This window comes from Marmota flaviventris, chromosome 16, assembly GCF_047511675.1.
Source record: "Marmota flaviventris isolate mMarFla1 chromosome 16, mMarFla1.hap1, whole genome shotgun sequence".
Taxonomy (NCBI): Eukaryota; Metazoa; Chordata; class Mammalia; order Rodentia; family Sciuridae; genus Marmota; species Marmota flaviventris.
This window is the reverse complement of record NC_092513.1, coordinates 71,556,465-71,577,221: the sequence shown is the minus strand read 5'-3', so window position 1 is coordinate 71,577,221 and position 20,757 is coordinate 71,556,465.

Here is a 20,757-nt window from a genome sequence, read left to right as displayed (position 1 = left end):
ATATTCTAAGGTACCTCAAGAGAATGTTGTGACTAGGTGGAACAGATAATATCACCATTATTCTTCCACTTGGCTTCTCCTGAATTTTCCACCTGTGTTTCACTGACCTCAGATACTTTCAACAATATTAAGGTCCAATAATAGATTTATAAAGACAACTGGAAACAGAACGATTGACATTTTCAGTTTCCCCTTTGGAAAATCCACGTCTGCCAAGGCATCCCCGGCAATCAGGGCCCTTTCTAACACAGGCTTGAAGAAATCAGCCCTTCAGAAAGGCAAGAAACTTTCAGCTGGGTACAGTGGCACACGCATGTGAGCCCAGTAGCTTGGGAGGCTGAGGCAGGAGGATGCTGAGCTCAAAGCCAGCCTCAGCAACTTAGTGAGGCCCTAAGCAACTCAGTGAGACCCTGTCTCTAAATAAAATACAAAAAAGGGCTGGGGATGTGGTTCCATGGTTGAGTGCCCCTGAGTTCACTCCCTAGTACCAAAAAAAAAAAAAAAAAGAAAGTCAAGAAACTTCATAAAAGAAAAGCACATACTTGGCACCTCCACTTCCCCCGGGGTGTGAAGGGCCTGACTCATTATGAATCTGCAGGACCTGTGTGTTGCTACCCACGGGGAATTCTAGGAACAGCACACTCCGCTCAGGGAACAGAAGTGATAACTCTAGACTTAAAGTCTACTTTTCTCCTTGCAAAAACCTCTGTTTCAAGTGGTCTTGAGTCTATTCTATCGACCTCAGTCACTGCCTTCCCTAAACCTCACTCCGTGGTGTTGGAATAAGGCTCCCCTTACCTAGGTCCATATGGGCACCTGATGCAGAGCTGGCCAGGTGAATGGCATGTGCTACTGGGAGGGGCTGGTTCAGGACGGTCAGGAAGCCAAGCTGGGTGACTGAGGGCAGAACCTGGGACTCTGGCTGAGCCCTTGGCAAGTATCCACCATTCATTCAGCAAATACGCGCTGCAGATCTACGTGTGCCAGAGATCCCTGTGTGTTCCAGGGCTCCAGACAGGACCTCCCAGCCCCTGTCCTCCGGAAGGGGGCAGACAAAGCCATATGATCTGTAGAGCTGGAAGTCACTAAGAGCAAGGAAAGTGATCATCTTTCTAAGCTAATTAATCGTGTGCCAGGATCTGCTGAGTAACAGCTGCTCTACAGTGAAGCAGGGAGCCCACTGGAAGCAGGAAGAGCCGACTCCATGACAGGATTTTACCTCCTAAATCAGCCTTGAGCTCCCTCCTTCAATCAGAGAGGTGCTCACCCATTTCCTGCACCTGGCCTGCCTGAGCCCTTGCACGCTGACTGCTGACTGCCCGTGCTGTCCCTCCTGCACTGAAGTGCCCTCTGCCCTCCTCTCTGCTCCTCCTTGGCCCTGACCTTAGGGCTCCACTCCAGCTCTACCCTGAAACACCCCGCCCCCCGCCGCCGCCTGTGTGCACATGGAAACGCTCAGGTGCATCTCATGCAGAACAGCTGCGCCCTGTGGAGTGGGAGCAGCTTCACCCATGGGAGCCATGTGGCAGTCACGTGCAGCAGCAGGTGGGTGGACACACAAGGACCTCACTCCACAGAGGGCCCTTGCTGTGGTGACCGGGTGAGGGAGCAACTGGCAGGACCAGCAGAGGAGCATCTGCTTCCTGGAGTGACAGACAATCCCGTGACCCACCGTGGGAAGAGATGATGCTTGGAAGAAGACCTCGAAAGCCTGTTTACCTCCTGTAAGTCAGTGGGTCCATTCCGTCATCCCCTCGGAGTGATGTGTCACTTGTTGAAGAAAAACTGCTACAGGGATGCCGAATACCTGTTGGCACCAGCGTGTCCAAGTGACTTCCTAGCGACTTAGGGACCTGTGACTATAAAGTCATGAAGACTCATTGACTTTAACATTCTAACCCCAAGGACTTTATCCTGTGAGAGCTACAAAAGAAAATAAGTGATAAACGAGACGAGAGTGCACACAGACAAGCACATTAACTTCATGATCTAGTTTATAGTCGTTTAAAAAATAAATGCAAGCCCATTTAGATTGTGAATCTCACAAAATGGAAAATGCTATTCACAGCAGATAAATACAATGCCTATATTTTAATTCCAGATATCAACCACAAAAGAAAAGGGACTCTCCAGTCAAAGTCGAGCTTCTCCACGTAACAGCACCCTGGGGGCTACAGCTCCACTGACCAGTACGGCCTCATCGTCCCCTGCATGTCCAGTAGTCGGAGCCAGAGCCAGCGATGCACCTGTTCACACCGTAGATACTGGACGCTGATCACCTCCCGGGTGCTGTGCTGGGGGCTGGGGGTGGCAAACCACTCTGGAAGCAGTGCAGTCCAGTGGACGTGGTGCCCTTTTTAAGAGATCCACTGAGCATGTGGTGAGAGCAGGAGTGTGGGAGACAGGGAAAGTATCGCGCAGACAGTGAAGTCGGCTCAGGAAAAGTCAGCAGACCATGCAAGGAAGGGGTAGGAGAGAAGAGGAAGGAAGCTTTAGGCAGAACAGAGGGAGCCCTGTATTGCAGGGCAGGATGAAGGGGAGGTGTTTTAGTCAGCTGTTTCACTGCTGTGACCACAAGACCTGACAAGAACAACTAGAGAAAGAAAAGTTTATCTGGGGCTCACAGATTCAGAGGTCTCAGTTCAGAGGTGGCTGACTCCTTTGCTCTGGGACAGAAGTGAGGAAGAACATCTGGGCAGAAGGGTGTGGCAGAGGAAGCTCCTGGGACATGGCATCAGGAAGGGACTTGGGGGGAGCAAGCTATCCCCTCACCATGGATAGACCCAATAGACCAGGTCCTCCAGCCACACCCTACCTGCCCACGGTCACCACCCTCTTAATCCATTCAAGTGGACTAATGCACTGATTAGGTTAAGGCTCTCCTAACCCCATCATTTCACCTCCACACTTTCAGGCATTGTCCACACATGAGCTTTTGGGGGATACCTCATATCTGAAATAATTTCAGAATCATTTAAATAATTCATATATAAAAGAATTTCACGTATAAAATAATTTCAAATATAAAATAATTTCAGTAATTTCAGAAAAAAATAGATGAACAGTGAAGATACTGGTTTGCTTTTCCTAGGAGCTTGGATTTAATTTTGAAAAAAAAAAACAATGAAATGTAACATGAAGGCAAAACTTGCTTTCTAAATACGAATGTGTTAAAATTGAATAAAAACACATGCTCATTCTGCAGACAAGTGCACTATGATTATAAACTCTACTAGGACCTGTCTAAAAGTGATAGGTAACATTTTAGGCCAACTCATTTCAGTATGTCAGAGAAAAAAATTTTTTTAAGAGAGAGAATTGTTTAATATTTATTTTTTAGTTTTCGGTGGACACAACATCTTTATTTTATTTTTTTATGTGGTGCTGAGGATCGAACCCAGCGCCCGCACATGCCAGGCGATTGCACTACTGCTTGAGCCACATCCCCAGCCCTCAGAGAAAACTTTTAAAAGAGTTTATCTTGAGTTTGGAGCAAATGAAAAAGACTCCATCTTTTATGGTGCCCCATTCTACACTAAACTTGAAGAGTCTGTTACTCATCTACAGATTCTTTTTCTTACTGGTATTACTGAAAGGTCCAAATTGAAGCATCTGCTGAAATAATTACCCCCCTATTATATGAGACACCCTTCCTGAAGTATATCACGGTATCACATCCTGAATGAATCTCCTTGCTGAACCACAAGATCGGTGCTAGGTTTTCCCTTCTTCTCCCAGCCAGGCTGGTGAACATGACAAAAAAGAAAAAGAAACAATTAAAAGTAAAAGTGTGTGTAGCTAAGCAATGAATAAATGAGTCCACTGAAAAGCCACACAGAAGGCTGTTACTCAGCGTTTTACCAAGAAGGGTGCTCACTGTGAAAGGGAACAGCCCGACTCCAGTTGACTCTGAATCTTCCATTGGATTCCAAGCAAAATACCATCAACAACTAATCCTGCAGGCTGAACGCCATCGCCCCGAGAACAGAACCAGGCAAGCTGGTGCGAGGGTCTCCTCTGGACACCACTGCTGGACTTTCCTCCAGGGGAGGCTTCTGAAGCCCGCTAGTGAGTGGCAAGAGCGGCCTCTCGTGGCTGATGTTATTGCTGCAGTCTACCGGCCCAGGGCTGGGTTGCTTTACTCCCCTTTCTGTAAAGAGTTCATTTCTCATTTCTGGATTTGTTTAAGCAAAGCAGCGGTTTCCATTGCAGGACCTAAGGAGTTTGATTTGACCTAAACATCCCTGTTCTATCGACAAAGACTTATCACGAAATCAAATTAAAGCTGAATCTGAAACACGGTACAACATGTGACCAAAGAATCAGGAACACCTTCCTAGAGGAGCAGGACAGCGTGGCCATGCAGGGTGCTCAGGCCACCGGTGCCAGTGTGTGCGAATGGCCCTGGCGTGAGGCTTCAGAGCAGGAAAACACTGAGCTACGACAAACTTCATGAGGATGGCTCAGGCGAACCGCTGAAAGCTACCTCTGGCTTTCCTGCAGCAATCTAAATTTCTGAGCATAGCCACTAGCACTGATCTGCTCGTTTCAAAGGAGATTTTGGTAGGAGAAGCTGGAGACTCAGACTGGGGAGATTCCAGTGAAAGAAAAATCAAAGAAAATTAAAGTGATTTTACTACAAGGAGGAAGATATTTTCAAAATTCTAATCTCTGGGCTGGCTTAAATTAAGAATGGAGGGCAGGGGCTGTAGCTCAGTGGTAAAGCACTTGCCTAGCATGCGTAAGTCCCTGGGTTCAGTCCTCAGCACCACATAAAAAGTAAAAATGAGCAGAATAAAGGTATTGTGAAAAAAAATTTTTTTTTAAATGGAGCTGGGCAAGGTGGTGCACACCTGTAATCTCAGTGGCTGGGGAAACTGAGGCAGGAGAATTACAAGTTCAAAGCCAGCTTCAACAACGTAGCAGGGCCCTAAGCAACTCAGCAAGACCCTCTCTCTAAATAAAATATAAACATGGGCTGGGGATGTGGCTCAGTGACCAAACACCCCTGAGTTCAATCCCCAGTAAAAAAAAAAAAAAAAAAAAAAATGTCCTTCAGGAAGAGTTTTAATCCAAGCAAATAATTTTAACACATTTTATGTGTGATAAAATATGGGTTCTGAACTATTTTGAATATTATTCTCAAATATAACCCACTCTAGAACAAAAGCTTCCTAAATTGTTACCAAATCAGAAACAGACCACCCAATTATAAAATTTAAAATGTAAAACATCACATTGGATCTAATGTAAAATATTAGATCTAAGGTCACTTAAATAACTGGCTAAGTTTTATCTATAAACAACTACTTTCTACTATGAGAAATGAAGTTCTCTATCAAGGGAGTGCCCTCCTTCTAGTCCCTAGTAGTGGCCCCAGAGGTTATTAAATTTGGGTTCTAAAATTTAGCTTAGGGCTGGGGCTGTAGCTCAGTGGTAGAGCGCTTGCCTAACACGTGTGAGGTACTGGGTTCAATCCTCAGCACCACATAAAAATAATAAAATAAAAATATTGTGTCCATCTACAACTAAATAAATAAATAAAATTCAGCTTCACCTACAGGTGTTCCAAACCTGTAGCAGAGGAGTTAATTAGCATCTTAACTCGGAAGCTGCTAACTTCTAAACTGATGCTATAGGATGTAATGTCTGTCAGTTGTTTTTCTGTTAGACTTGATTCCTGAGGCGCTACAATCCTAAAAAAAAGAATAAATGGCAGTATTTGTAGGCTAGTCCTTTACTGCCGCGTTCCTTTCAGTGTTATAAAAACTTCTGATTTCTCAATGCAATTCAAAAATATAAAGTCACATATGCATCATATATTTAGAGTCCTCCACAAAAGAAAAGTCCATTATTGTAAATAAAATTCTATTTTTCAGGTTGCAATTGAATAGGTTTCTTTAAAGGTTCTTTATTTTCAGGAGCATGCCCTGCTAGTCCAAGTCCAAGTATCACCAAAACTTTTCCAGATAGCCTCGCGCAAGTACAAAGCGTTCGCTTCTGCCCAGCTTCAGGTCTGCGCAGGCAGCCACAGCAGCACCTGGAGGAAGGCGCGGGCGACGGAGGCCATGCTCGCTGCGCTCGGCGCCCGCGGCTGCAAGGACAGCGGCGGCTCGGGTCGCCTGCGCTCGCGCCCCGAGCTGCCCGGGCCCCCGCGCTCCGCGAGACACACCAGAGGCTCCTCCCCGCCGGGGCGCAGAGCCCCCGCCTCGCGCGCACTCTTCTGGCTGCAGGTGCTCAGAGCCAACGCTACCACTGGGCGGTTCATCTAAAGAGGAGAGCAGGGAACACGGAGGACATCGGTTCCTGTTCTGCTCAAAAGATGGAGCAGAGAGAACTCCACAGCGAGGACTCCTGCGGATGCGCACACTAGGGCTTCGCTGGGATTCAGACTAGAATGGAAGCTCAGCAGCCAGCCAGGGGTGGACAGGACAGTTAGGTCCTTAGTGCAGGATGGATGCTGTATTCATTTAACATTTTGCTATTTTGTCATCATGGTTTTGATTTGGGGGTTTTGTTGGGGGTGCATTTTATTATTTTCATATTGCATTAAAACATTATTTATCTTGATTACCGTTACTTAAAATTTGCACCGGAGACGAATGCTTACTCTCCCCACCCTAGTTCTGGCCTTTCTAGAAGTCTAACTGTAAATGTAGTTCCAGCCTTCCCTGCAAAGGAGTAGCCCCTTCATGGGTAGTGAGGAGGGGTTCCCTGCAGGAGCAGCTCATCCTGAGCGTCACGTGTGCCAGGGCGGGGACAGGGGGGGACGGGGTCCTCCCCTTCCGGTGCTTCCTAAACTCACAGCCCAGGCAGAAGGTGGGCACACTCCCAGGAAGTACCACCACGAGATTCCAGAAATAAGTTACTAAATGTTTAGAAGCTGTCTCAAAGGAATGAAAGCTGTGTGTACTTTTTGTCTTCTTTTCAGAAAAAAAATCTCCCAAATCACTCCTGAAAGCCTTTTTTCTTTATTAAAATGAACTCAAATGTCATAATCATACAGAAGAATCTTAAGAAGTCATTCGCGAATTATTAGATTTGCTTAAATTACCTTTGCACAAGAACTATGAAAATCACACTTCTTTCATTACAAAAAAAAATAATGTGTAAAATCTTTTTATTGGTCCACTAATGCATTATGCACAGTAGTGGGGTTATTTTGACGTCGTATATGGAATATAATTTGCTTCATTACGATTCTCAGTACTTCTACTCTCACTGCCCTGCTCCTTCCCCCTGCTTCCTTTACTCTGCTGGTCTTCTCCCTTTTTGTGTTTTTAATTCATGCTCCATAGATATACACAGAGGTGGAATCCACTGTGGCATATTCATGTGTGTACACAGCATGATTCCTCAATTTCACTCTGCAGTTCCTCCCTGCTCCTGTCTCTCCCCTCCCCCTGCTCCCCCTTCCTCTCCTCCACTCATCTCCCTTCTATTGTAAATGTGAAATCTTGACAGATTAACTGCCTGGTGTGAGATAAAAACAGAAATTGGAAGGCATCTTGTACATTGGACTCAGAATGAAACAACAAAATATCAACCTCCAATTTTTGCTTTTCTTCTTCACAAACACACACAACCCTGTGAGCGAGGTTGTGCGTCTTTTATTTCAATGCAATTTTGCCACGTGCTGTATTCTCATTCTGCAATTTCATCTTAGTCATGTCCCACATGCATTCCAATTGGAGCTGGAATCCATCATATCCTTCAACTTTCAGTTCTAAAAATTAGAATGAGAACACTAAAAATGTCAGTTTTCTTGCCACTCTAATAGCACTTTCAGTGGGGGCTTCGGGTGTAACTCGGCAGGAGAGCGCTATCCTAAGGGACACATAGGCCCAGGGTTCCATCCCCAGCACAGGAAGGGGGAAAAGTCCGACTGTCTACTCTTACAAGGATGCCACATCTCTAAGAATACTTTTTTCTTATATTTTTCCTAAGCAACCTAATGTGATATTAATTCAGTTTTTAAAATTACACTACTGCATTTGTCAAGGTAGAAAGCAGAATCCACTCTGACTTTTTAAGTCAGTTTTCCCTTACTATTACAAAAATACCGGCGACAATTAACTTCTAAGGAGGAAAAGGTTGGTTTGACTCATAGTTCTAGAGTGTCCAGTCCAAGATCAGGCAGTTTGGGTCTCTGGCAGCACCTCATGGATGGATGGGAGGAAGAGCAAAGGGGTCACATCATATAAGAGCCGAGAAGCAGAGAGAGTCCGGGAGACCAGGGTCCCCAGGATCAGGGTCTCTCCGTGGCCAACCCCAGTGGGCGTCAGCCAGCAAGGGACAGCGGGAGGTCAGGGAAGGACCGCACACCCCGGGGACAGGCATCCAAGCTGTGGAGGAGCCTCCTCTTGTTCTGTGATGGAGGCTCAGCGGGTGGAGGGTGGAGGGTGGAGGGTGAACCTGAGTTCTGTTTTGTTTTTAACTCAGGTGCTGAAGTCTTTCTGATACAGTGCCCACTTCACCTTCTGAATGTAGCTCTGAGGCTTATTAAAAGGGACACGTTTTCCTTTTCCTCGTCTCCTTCTCCCCCTTCCTAACTTGGGGACAGGGAACAAGACGACCTTGTGCTATCTGCTCCACAGAGTTGTCTGCCAGAGGATCTAGGAAGTGAATGTCTCCCAAATCAACCAGTGAATCCTGACACTCCATCAGGGGCCCTGGGACCCCCTACCTGACCACACGTGGAATGCAACCCTTGAAGGGGCCCTTTTACAAGCCCCTGTTCCTCCTGATGGGCAGAATCACAGCCTGTGGGACAGGAGTCCCCTGTCTGTCCTTTGCTAGCAAAGGAATGACATTTATTTTTCCTTTTTCTCAAAACCGTGTCCTCGTGATTGAATGGGCGTTGGGGGAAAGGACAGAGCTTTGGGTTACTATTCTACTTCCGAAATTGAATCAGAGCGTTGATATCAAATAGTCAGTCCCCTCTCTTCCTGCTTGTGTTCACAGGGAGGATCCACCGTGCTGAATATCACGCTGGGAGTGGAGCTTTGGAAGGGGGAGATGCAAAAAGACAGTCAATATACAGAATAAATAACTGGGTCGGGTCAAGGAGATGGGGGCTGGTTGGAAAGGAGAGGAAATCCAATGCTGACATCTCCAAAGCCCTTTCCCCTCCTGCTCCAACCTCCCACAGGGAGGGTCCCCCCTGCAGGGAGTTGTTAATTAATGCCTCCTGAGCTTTCCCTCCCTGCCCCCAACACTGCACCCTTTGGCCCTCCCCCCCCCCCATTTTCTTGTCACCTTTTGGCTCATCATCCCCCCCCTCGCCCCTGGTGAAGTACACAGGAAGGAGAGAGATAAGGGGGGAAGGAGGCAGGAGAACAAAGGTAATTTGAAATGTATAAAAGGGACAGGACACTCGCCTTGGGGTCCTCTTCCAGGAGAAGTCTGTTTCTAGCCTTTAAATAAAACTTGCCTTCTACCCTTGCCTGGCGTTTCTCGGGGGTATTCAATCTTAACATCTGGTCACCTGTAAAACTCTTCATTAACTGCAGCAACAGAAAGTCACCTGAGCCCACTTACCTCTCCTTATTCTTCATAGAACGGAAAGACTGATGTTCTCATAGAGCAGAGAAAGATGAGGCCTCCCTCTGGCTTTCTGACATCCGTCAATATTTTAAGAAAACAATCCTCACTTTTCCTAACCAGTTGGGAAAGTAAGTTGAGCTTCAATACAAAAATGAATACTCTTTATTAAAACATCATATGGGTATTTTTTTCTGTGAAATCAAATTAGTCTAAAAATCTAATCCTTCCAACGTTAAGAAAAACACAAGCAAATATATGGTAAAGAAGTTGAAATCTGGGCTGGGGATGTGGCTCAAGTGGTAGCGTGCTCGCCTGGCATGCGTGCTGCCCGGGTTCGATCCTCAGTACCACATACAAACAAAGATGTTGTGTCCGCCGAGAACTAAAAAATAAATATTAAAAAAAAAAGAAGTTGAAATCTTCCTCCCAGTTTCTTATCCCTGGCTAATTGGGAAGAATTGGAAAGGGGTGAGAGTAATAAACACTGATGAATAATTTGCTTAACCCTTCTGTCTTGTTATATATAAATTCCCCGATTTGACAATTATACAAATAATAGCACACTTTAACACTACTACATAAAAAGTACTGTAGGTGCCCGGGTTTCAAAGAAAGCATTCTCTCCAATGTTTTTTCATATAAAAAGGTAATTCTCACCCCAAATCTGGGTTGATCTTTTACATAGAAAGAGTACATGGGCACAGTTAGAATACGGTTTGGGGAACTAGAAAAGCCACCCTGGCTTTCAGTAAATCAACATTCCACCACTGAGCTGGGCAAATATTTAGCTGAAATCTCCTGTGGATGTCAGATCTTTTCCTTAATATGGGAGACAAACTTTAATATAAGAGAGATCAACTGGATTGAGCCTGGGGATCAGGAGACAGAGGAGGGGTGAGCTAGGGACCAGGGAGGGTGAAGAAAGGGGCCAGTCAGATGTCAGAGATGAATTTATTTATGTTCCGGTTTTGTCGGAAGTAAACTGACCCTTCGGTTAGTCTCTGCAGAAAGCCATTCCCAGAAGACAGGAAGGCAGTTGTCCTTGTGAAACGTCCAGCTGAATAAACGGGACACCTTTTCACTCTGCTGACCTGCGGCTCTAAGGAAACACTGCTCCTCTTTAAAGGAGGAGAATCAATGGACACAGAACTGGAGGAGCTTTCAAATCCGCCTGCATTTGTGCTCCAGGGCTGGAGCAGCCTCAGGGCAGCCTGAATTTCTGGGTCTAAAGGGGCTGAAGCTGTTCTGTCTGTAGCAAGTGCAGGGAATTCCTATCCATCCGCAACCAGCTCTGAGTCTGGGGAACAGCTCATGTTGTGCTGCCAGCCAAGGAGCTTTGGGTGCCTTAGAGAGCCACTTGGACCCCAGGTCTCCATGTGGTGGGGAGGACTGTGGGGTCGTCTCCTCCTGGGAGGACTGGCTATGGCTTTCACACACACTACAAAGGCACAATCTAGAAGCTGGCATTGAGTACGCAGTAGAAGACAGGAGGACAGGCTGTGCTCATGGAGTCGGCCACACTTTCTGCTGTTGCACATGGAGGCAGAGACAGAAGCCGACACTTAGCCTGACGTCCTTCTATTCAGGGTCCAGGCGGCTGGCCAAGGTAAGGTCGCGGTTTCATAAGGACTCAGGGCATGGAGAAACCTATTCGTTACACAAAAAACATGCAGTTTTCTTCTCAATCCAATAATGAATATGAGCACAAAATTCTTATAATACAAAATATCAAAGAAGGGGAAAATTTTGTTCTCTGTATGATACAAAATGTTTTCAGCCAAGTCAGATAGCTCCAGGGGCTGTACCCAGGATGTGGGATCACATCCAACATGCCTGGTGGTGACAGAGGGGAAATGAAGGTCACCTGTAGAGAATTTCCTAAGAATATTAAATAAGAGACTCTGCAGACGACTTATCATATGCATCTTCTGTTCCAAAGGTTAAAAGAAACTTCCCCTGAGTATAAGGAGAGGGGGAGAGGGAGAGAAAAGAGGAAAGATGAATAAACAAAGCAGCCCTGAGGTGACAGAATACTTGGTCACACTTGATATTTAGGGGACCCTGTAGACTCCGGAATAAGATGGTCTGAAGATAAAGCACCAAAACTTTAGAAACCTGCTTGTCTCTCCTACAGCAAGACGCTAGATCTCTCTAGGCCTCAAATTTCATGTGTTTATGATGAGCATCATTATATCTCATCTGGGTAGTTTGTGAAGATTATTTGATTTTTTTTCTGGTTGTTTTGTTCTGTTTTGTTCTGTTTCATGGTTCTGGGGATTGATCACGGATCCTAGGCAAGGACTGTACCATTGAGCTACATCCCCAGCCCCATGAAGATTATCTGAGAAGAATTTATGCCAAGTGCCCACTGGCTATAATAAAGGTTCAACATATTAATGATATTGTCATTAATTAAAATAAACCCAAATTCTGCCACGCGGTGGCACACGTCTGCGATCCCAGTGGCTTGGGAGGTTGAGGCAGGAGAATAGAGAGTTCAATGCCAGCCTCAGCAAAAGCGAGGTTCTAAGCAATCAGTGAGACTCTGTCTCTAAATAAAACACAAAATAGGGCTGGAAAAGTGGCTCAGTGGTCGAGTGCCCCTGAGTTCAACCCCCAGAACCCCACAAAAAGAACCCAAATAAATGAAAAAAAAAAAAACCCTCAAATCCTAATAAGGACTTTTTTCAAAGGCTTATACTCATTTCTTATTACCAGATATCTTTCCATCCCACAGATCAAATGCATTCTTCTTTGATTCTAAAGGATATTCAAAATATTATTTTTCCCTGGAAAGGCTATGGTTAAACATTAGAGTTTGGCCTCCTGATGCTCTATAATTTCTTGCAGCTCTGTAGAATGAGACACAATTTCCACATGAATAATGGATAAAGAGCACTATCTGTGGTTTCAAAGGGTTTGGGGCCAAAACATCTATTTTCTTGAATGTCCAATGTAGATTTATAAAATGTCAAAATTCAACAATAAACACCTAAGCATAATTACTACAAAATATAATTCATAACCATGTTGTTTTGTTTCATGATTTGCTCTTATTAATTTCTTGTTTCTGTTGAAGACCTAATGAATTGCAATTCTTCAAGGTGCCACAGAGTTTTCCTTTCACTAGGAAAAAAAGAGCTACAGAATGTTCTTTCCAAAGAATAGCAAATAGGTTTTAAAAACTCTACATGCTTATGCAAATTTCATCCTTAAACAAAAATTAAGACCATAAGGAATCAGTTTAGGGAGCCCTAAAGTTTTCTTATAACTATTGCTATCATTCAATCTGATTATACAAGTTCTTTTTATTCAAGTATAAATCAGTTAATTTTGATGTATTTTATTTCCTCTTAAAATTTTTACCCTTTTGGAGCTGGGGTTGTAGCTCAGTGGTAAAGCACTTGCCTTGCATGTGTGAGGAAGTGGGTTTGATCCTCAGTACCACATAAAAAATAAATAAATAAATAAAGGTTAAAAAAAAATCTTTTTTACCCTTTTGGTGTTATGGTGTGGATCAATGGAAGAGCCTCTTTCCTACCATATACAAGGGCCTGAGCTCTATCCCCAGAGCTGCAAACAAATAAAATAAAATTTAAATTAAAAAATTACTCATTTTACCTACCTTTCAACATGTAAAGTTTATGCCAAAGGCAGTTTTATTTACATGAACAGAAGTATAAAACCTCACATACACGTGAAAGAGCATTTTAAAAATCTGACCATCAATATTTAACCATATAAATATTAAACTAGAAATTGAAAGCTTTTTGCTATTGTTGTTGTTCTCAGAATCTATACTCACCTCATACCAAACTCTTGGAATTTTTAGGGAAAAAAAAAAGTTACTTGAGTTTTGTTTTCTTTGTTTTGTTTTGTGTTCAGTGCTAGGGATCAAATCCAGGGACCACACAAGCTAAGCAAACCTTCTACCACTGAGCTATATTCCCAGCCTTGGAAATAATCAAATAAAATCAGGACATGGTGGCGCTCACCTGTAATCCCCGCAGCTCAGGAAGCTGAGGCAGGAGGATTGCAAGTTCAAAGCCAGCCTCAGCAACTTAGTGAGGCCCTAAGCAACCTAGCAAGACCCTGTGTCTAAATAAAATATTTTTTAAAAGGATGGACATGTGGCTCAGTGATTAAGCACCCCTGGGTTCAATAATAATAATAATAATAATAATAATAATGGAAGAAAAGAGATGATCTTTTCAAATGCCAAATAAAGAACATTGAGTATCCACTTGTTATGGCAGCCTCATTATAAAAGAGAATTGAACAAAGAAAAGGTCTCTTAGAACAAAATCCACAAAGATTTTATGGGACAAGAATTTCATTGTAAAGAATTGGGGTGATACAAATTCGTTCTACATTTTATATAAAAAGCAAAGGTAAAATTTTAAAAGTATGGCAACTATCTGCCAATTTGCGCCATTTAAAATGAAATAATATCGGTAACAGGTTACGGTTCTGGCACTGATAAGGAACAGGGCCTGGATTTTACTTGCTCACCTAAAACAAAACTAACTGTGTCAAAATAGATGAAGCAACAGTTTCCCAGACGTCAGACTCCAGGAAACAAAGGAGAGTGATCCTTGAAAGACTGGACTCAGTGAGGTGTGCCCTGCGGCTGCCCCAGAGGAGCTCCCGGATGCAGCACAGGAGGAAGGACCCAGGCAGAGCCCAGAGCTACGGAGTTGAAGACAGAGGGAATGAAGGGTTGATTAAGGCCCAAGGAAAGACCCCTCAAAAGAGCTGGGCAGTGCACACCTGTGATTCTAGTGGCTTTGGAGTCTGAGGCAGGAGGATCACAAGTTCAAAGCCAGCCTTTGAGAGACTCTGTCTCTAAATAAAGATATTTGTAAAAGGGCTGGGGATGTGGTTCAGTGGTTAAGCGCCCCTGGGTTCAATCCCTGGTACCAAAAATAAATAAATAAATAAATAAATAGTTTATTTTGTGTGTCTGTTTAGAACCCTCTGATTTGGGTGGATTATAGGGGAGTGAGGGACAGAAGAACTGATGTTTGCTGGTAAATTCTTGGGCAATGTGGGGTTCCTGAAGGGAAAATTGGGAAAGTGTGGACTCCCTCCAGTGCTCAGCCCCCGCAGTCTTGGTCTTTCAGGCCGGACATGTTGAGTCTCCAGCAAGCAGCCAGTTGCCTCCCCTGCTTTTATTTATTTATTTATTTTTGGTACTTGGGATTGAACCCAGGGGCGCTTTACCACTGAGCCACATCCCCTAGCCTTTGTATTTTTTATTTTGAGACAGGATCTCATTGAGTTGCTTAAGACCTCTCTAAATTGCTGAGGCTGGCTTTCATCTGGCGGTCCTCCTGCCTCAGCCTCCCGAGCCCCTGGGATTACTGGCCTGTGCCAGGGCGCCCAGCCAGCCAGTTGCCTTTGAGCACTCCTGCCCTTTGCTGGTATCAGTGAAGTTCCTGCTCCAGGTGAGCTGGGATTCTCATTCATTCTCTCTCTCTCTCTCTCTCTCTCTCCCTCTCTCTCTCTCTCTCTCTCTCTCTCTCTCCAGTTTTCTAAGTCCTGGTTTCCCTGTTATGAAGCAGGTTTGCTGATTACCAATCCAAGAGGGGACCGGCACCTAGTGGAGGGCAGCTGAGATCTCCACCATGCCCACCCCCTGGAATACAGCCTGGCCTTTCCCACCCACCCATTCTAGGCTACAGTGTTACCGGTTGCCTGAGTCTGGTAGGATGGAACGTGCTGCCTTGCAATTAGCAATATGAAGTGGAGTTTGTACTTGCAGATAAGCAGCAACAGACAGAAGAGGCCCAGGAGTCAGTGACGAGGCCCTCCAGGGCTCAAGAAACTGCCCAGAGCAGAGGCTCACTGCACGGACTTTCTAGGCAAAGCTTCAAGGGGCAGCCTCCTTCAGAAGGAGAGAGTGGCCAGCCCTGGCTGTGGCCTGTTTTCCCTAGGCCAGCATCCCCCAGGAGGACAGAAACAAGGTCCTGCCTCTGGTCACCACATTCCTAGCATGCTTCACACTTGTTCTGAAAACTGCTCTCAGACACTGTCCAACACCCGTGACCTGGGTTCTCTGAGGGCCCTGAGAACTGCTGACCTTCCGGGAGTTTTGTTGTTTTGAGAATGGGTGGGACAACCTGCCGCTTCTTCATATCAGCCTGGACACCCAGAAGTCCTCCCCCTCCACAGTCTTCTTTCTTCTTTAATCTTGTTGAGGCCTTCGGGAATTTGTTGCCCAGAACAAATGTCAAGGCCAAGGACAAGCAGGAGAGGGGAGAAACTGTTTCAAACCCCTTTCCCCCTGCTGATCCTTTGTCCCCTGCTCAGAACTCTGTCCTGATGAGGAAAATGACAGGCAGCCACAGTTCCCTGGTGACTCCTGCCCTCAGGCCCAGTAGGCAGTGGACCCTGCAGACCAGGTTCTCATCTGGAAGCCCTGATCACTTTCCAACCTCTTCCCTCCAGTTGGTCCTTGGTCCCTTCTGGTCCTGATCAAATGCAGTGGCTTCAGGTGTCAGTCCCTGGGCTATGCTGCTGCTGAGCACCTTATGTCCTGTCCCGGGGCCAGCGCTTTTGCAACAGCCATCAATGGCCACTCTGTCCCAGGACCACTGCCCTGAGCAAGGCCTGCTGGGCTGCGTGTCCTGCCCCAGGGTCAAGGCAGAGCTCTGCTCGCATTCCGGAGGGGCTGCAGGGAAAGCCAGAGGAGGGCACCCTGCACCCTCGGTGGACCCTGCTCCCCAAACGCCCCACTGTGCATGTGGCAGGGCTCCTCCTGGCATGGGGCACGGGTGGGGCTGCAGGGATGACTACGCTCAGCTCTCAGGTTCTGCTCAATCTGGAACAAAAGACGCGTGGCCTGCGGAAAGACAGGACTTGAGGAATGCAAAGTTAGCACCCAACCTGAACAACCTTCTCCAGTCCATCCTAAAGACTGCGTGACCTTGGGAAGGTGTGGGTTGCGGGACTCACCCTCTGGGGCCTTCCCATCGCACAAAGGCTTCTCTGTGCATTCCTGGCTCACCCTCCTATGGCCTCAGGGACGGGAGCTTATTTATTCTCTGATCCTGGTAATGGAGACTTTGAAGAGAGAGGAACAGTGACCCACCGACTAAGGCCAGCCCAGGCAGCAGCGACATAGGGTCAGGACTGGACACCCAGCCTCTCCCTGACCATGAGGAATCAGCCGTGGGAAAGCCGGAGCACAGCACTGGAACTTTCTCCCTGGGTGGGGACAGCAGCCCTCCTGAGGGAGGTGGGACCCCCTCGAGGCAGCAGAGCCCAACCAGTAACTGCCGCTGGGTCAGAGGCCCTGGAGGAGGGGACCCTCTGCCTCCAAACTCCCAGCAAGGTCAGCAGAGAGTGGCATGAGGGCAGAGCCCTGGCCCACGAGGAGGTCCAGGTGTGCTGTTGAGAAGGCCAAGCGCAAAAAATATATATGGAGAAGGTTCCAGAACAGGGTCTAGGGAGAAAGCCCCCCAGCCCTTCTGGGCAGTGGAGCTTGAGAAAAGTTCTGGAATGAGCCGTCCCCTCCTCCCCACTCTCTTCCCATTTTGCTTCCTTTCTGTCTACACTGCTCCCCATCTGGTGTTGTCAAGACAAGCGCACCCAGCGGGTGACTCCACCAGGCAGGTCACATGGACCTGCCTGGCTTTGGCCACAGATCACATGCAGATGCCCCACCCATCTGCACCCTCCGTCCCCTGCGTGCCAGCTGCTCCTTCCTGCTTCCTCTGCTCCCAGGCAGAAGCACCCCCCACCTCAGCCCTCCTGCAGCAGAGGCCAGCTCACGGGGTTCCTTTCCTCTCAGGCCACAGGATTCCCTTCCTGTGCAGAGTGTGGGGCTCCTGGAGAAAGACTTGTTATATGGAATCAGACAGAGCTGGTGGGTCCACGTTCCTCGAGTCCTGACTGTTAGGGCATGTGAACTGAGCACTGGGCTGAGTGAAGACCCAGCCCCAGGGGCGTCTGGGGGTGGAGCTGCATGTGCAAAGGCCCTGGGACTAGCTAATACTCCAGGTGTGTGGAAAACAGCAAGGACGTCTGGAGGTGGAGGTAGAATAGGGGGAACAGCATTTTTGACCCCGCAGCTCGCGGTGAAGACTTGGGATGGCGTTGTGAGTGAAATGAGTGGAAGAGTCACATGACATGACTTTAACAGGAGTTTCTTTGGTGGACTGAGAACAGACGGAGGAGGCACGGCAAGTGGTACACAGAGAAAATTCCCTCATCATTGGAATCTTCTGGGGTTTAGTTTGTGCGGGAAAAGCAGGGCTGTTTTTCACTCCTTCCCTTTGACTTAGCGATTGTGTTAAAAAATCAGCTCCGCGTCATCTTCCAATGGCAACTAATGAACTTTTCTTAATGTCATGGCTTTGTAAGTTTTTCACACAGTTTTGTTTCAAATCACTGCAGTCGCTGTTCTTACTCTTGCTCACACCATCTCACATTTGGCCAGACAGAGCCTCCCTGCATTAGCCTCTGGGTCCTTTTTATACTTTTGGTACCAGGGATTGAACCCAGAGGTCTTTACCCACTGAGCCCCACCCCAGCCCTTTTTATGTTTTATTTAGAGACAGGGTCTCACTGAGTTGCTGAGGTCCTCACTGAGTTGCTGAGGTCCTCACTGAGTTGCTGAGGCTGGCTTTGATTTGACTTGCGATCCTCCTGCCTCAGCCTCCCCAGCCACTGGGATTGTACGCGTGCACCACCCTGGGTCCTTTTGACCCATGCCAGGCCCTCAATGGGCTTCTGTTCTAACAAGACCTCCCAGCTCTTTCATGCATTCCCAGCCTCAGATGGCAAAAAGCCATCCTTCTGTGGACCCCGACTTTCTTTTAGGTGGGAATGATGTTTAGGGCCCAAGTGCAACTGCGGAGGGCTCAGCTGGATTTTTGTGTGCTGGGATATTCGGAGGATAGAAATAGAACATTCATATTTTTAACTAAAAATTTAGTGTTGAACTAAGTGTCCATTCACAAGGGGATTGTAAGACTGGGCTGTTTCCAGGGATCTGTGGGTCCTTTACTCAGCTTCTCCCAGTAGGAACCTTGCTTCAGGATCACACCAAGTTGCTGGGCCCTCATGATTCCCTTTTTAGCTACCACACTTTCCTCCTGCCCCCAAGCCCTCTTTCACCCCTGACAACCACTCATCTACTCTCCATTGCTCTAATTTTATCATCTGGTGATATATAAATGGAATCACACCACGTAACCTTTGGCCTCTTCCTCTCAGTGCAATTCTCTGGAGACTCACCCACTGGTAACATAACATGTTGCTCTGCATATGGATGATTTGTTCTTTTTTATCCCATCCTCTGCATAGACCCAAAGTGGCACAGTCACATCAATGTTTATAGCAGCTCAATTCACAATAGCTAAGCTGTGGAACCAACCAGGTGTCCTTCAACAGGTGAATGGATAGAGAAACTGTGCTATATAAATACACAATGGAATATTACTCAGCCATAAAGAAGAATGCTATTATGGCATTTACTGCCAAATGGATGGAACTGGAGACTATCGTGCTAAGTGAAATAAGTCAGTCTCCAAAAAACAAAGACCAAATGTTCTTTCTGGATGTGGATGCTGACACACAATAAGTGGGGAAGGGAAGAATAGCAGGTCATTGGGTTAGAAAAAGGGGAAGGAAGGGAAGGAAGGAGGGATAGGAATAGGAAAGACAGTGGAATGGATTGGACTGAACTTACCTATACTCAAATGTGAATACCTGACGAGCGTAACTCTCCTCATGCACAACCGCAGGAATGGGAAACTGGACTCCAGGTATGGACGCTGTGTCAAAATGCAGTCTACGGTCATGGTACCTAAAAAGGACAAATAAAAATCATTTAAAAATTTTTGTTCTTCTTATTGCTGATGGCCAGTGCGGGGTACAGAAGTACCCTGTCTCTTTAATCACATCTGGCTGCCTCATCGCTGGCTGTCGGGGGCACACCTGCTCTAGACACTGCTGAACAGGTTTTTGCATGTACACAAGTCCCCGTTTCTCTGGGACAATTACCAAGTGCAACTGCTGAGCTGTATGGTAGTCGTATGTTTCGATGTTAAAGAAACTCTGAGCAGCTGGGCCATTTGGCGATCCCTTTGGAGGTACTTGAGGGGTCCCTTCCGTCTCTCCAGCATTTGGAGTCGTCACTATTTTATTGAACCCTTTGATGTGGGTGCTATTATAGCTCATCAGCTGTCATTTTCCGTTCCCTAATGGCCAGTGCATTTGGATATCTTTACTCCTGCTTGTTTGACATCTCTGGATGCTTTTTGGTGAAATTCATTATAACATCACTTGTATCTCCTAAGTGGCTTCTTTTATTGTTGAGTTTTGAGAGTTCCCTACTTAATCTGGATTCCAGACCTTCATCTGACATATGCCTTTATCAACATTTTCTCTCAGACTGTAGTTTATTTTTTTTTTATGCTCTTAAATGAGTCCTTCATAAAAACAAATTTATTTTTTCAATTTTGATAATGTCCAACTTGTGTAGATTTTTTTGCTTTTATGGATGTTGCTTTGGATGTAAAGTCGAAATAATTCTTTGCCTAGCCCTGGAGAGTTTCTAATGTGTACAGGAAGATGAAAAGGTTTACAGATCAACATTTAAATCCATGCTTCCTTTTGAGTTAATCTTATATAGGGTGTTAGGTTTCTGAAGAGGATCATTTTTTACCTATTGATAAACAAATGCCCTAGTAACATCGGTTGGAAAACTGTCCTTCTTTAAGGGAATGCTTTTGGACTTTTGTCAGAAGTCTATCATATTTGGGGATCTGAGTTCTCTCTTCTGTTTAGTTGATCGAATGTCTCCACTCACAAATGACACATTTTTTTGATTTCTATAGCAATAGTAAGTCCTGTAATGGGGTAGATTGGCCCTCTAATTCTATCAGTGTTTTAAAAAATCATTTTAGCTCTCCAAGTTCTTTTGCATGTCCATGGAAATCTTAGAACAATCTTATATGTACCTACAGAAAAATATTGCTGGGATTTTTAATAAAACTGTGAAAACCCCATGAATTCAGAGAGAATTAACATCTTTCCTATTTGGGGCCTTTCAGTCTCTAAACATGATAAGTCTGTCCGTTTATTTAGATTTTTTTCTTCTCATCAGCCTTTTTAGTTTTCAACATACATGTCTCATGACTATTTTGTTGGATTTAAGCCTAAGTATTTCATTTTGGTGCAATTATAAATGATGTTTATTGT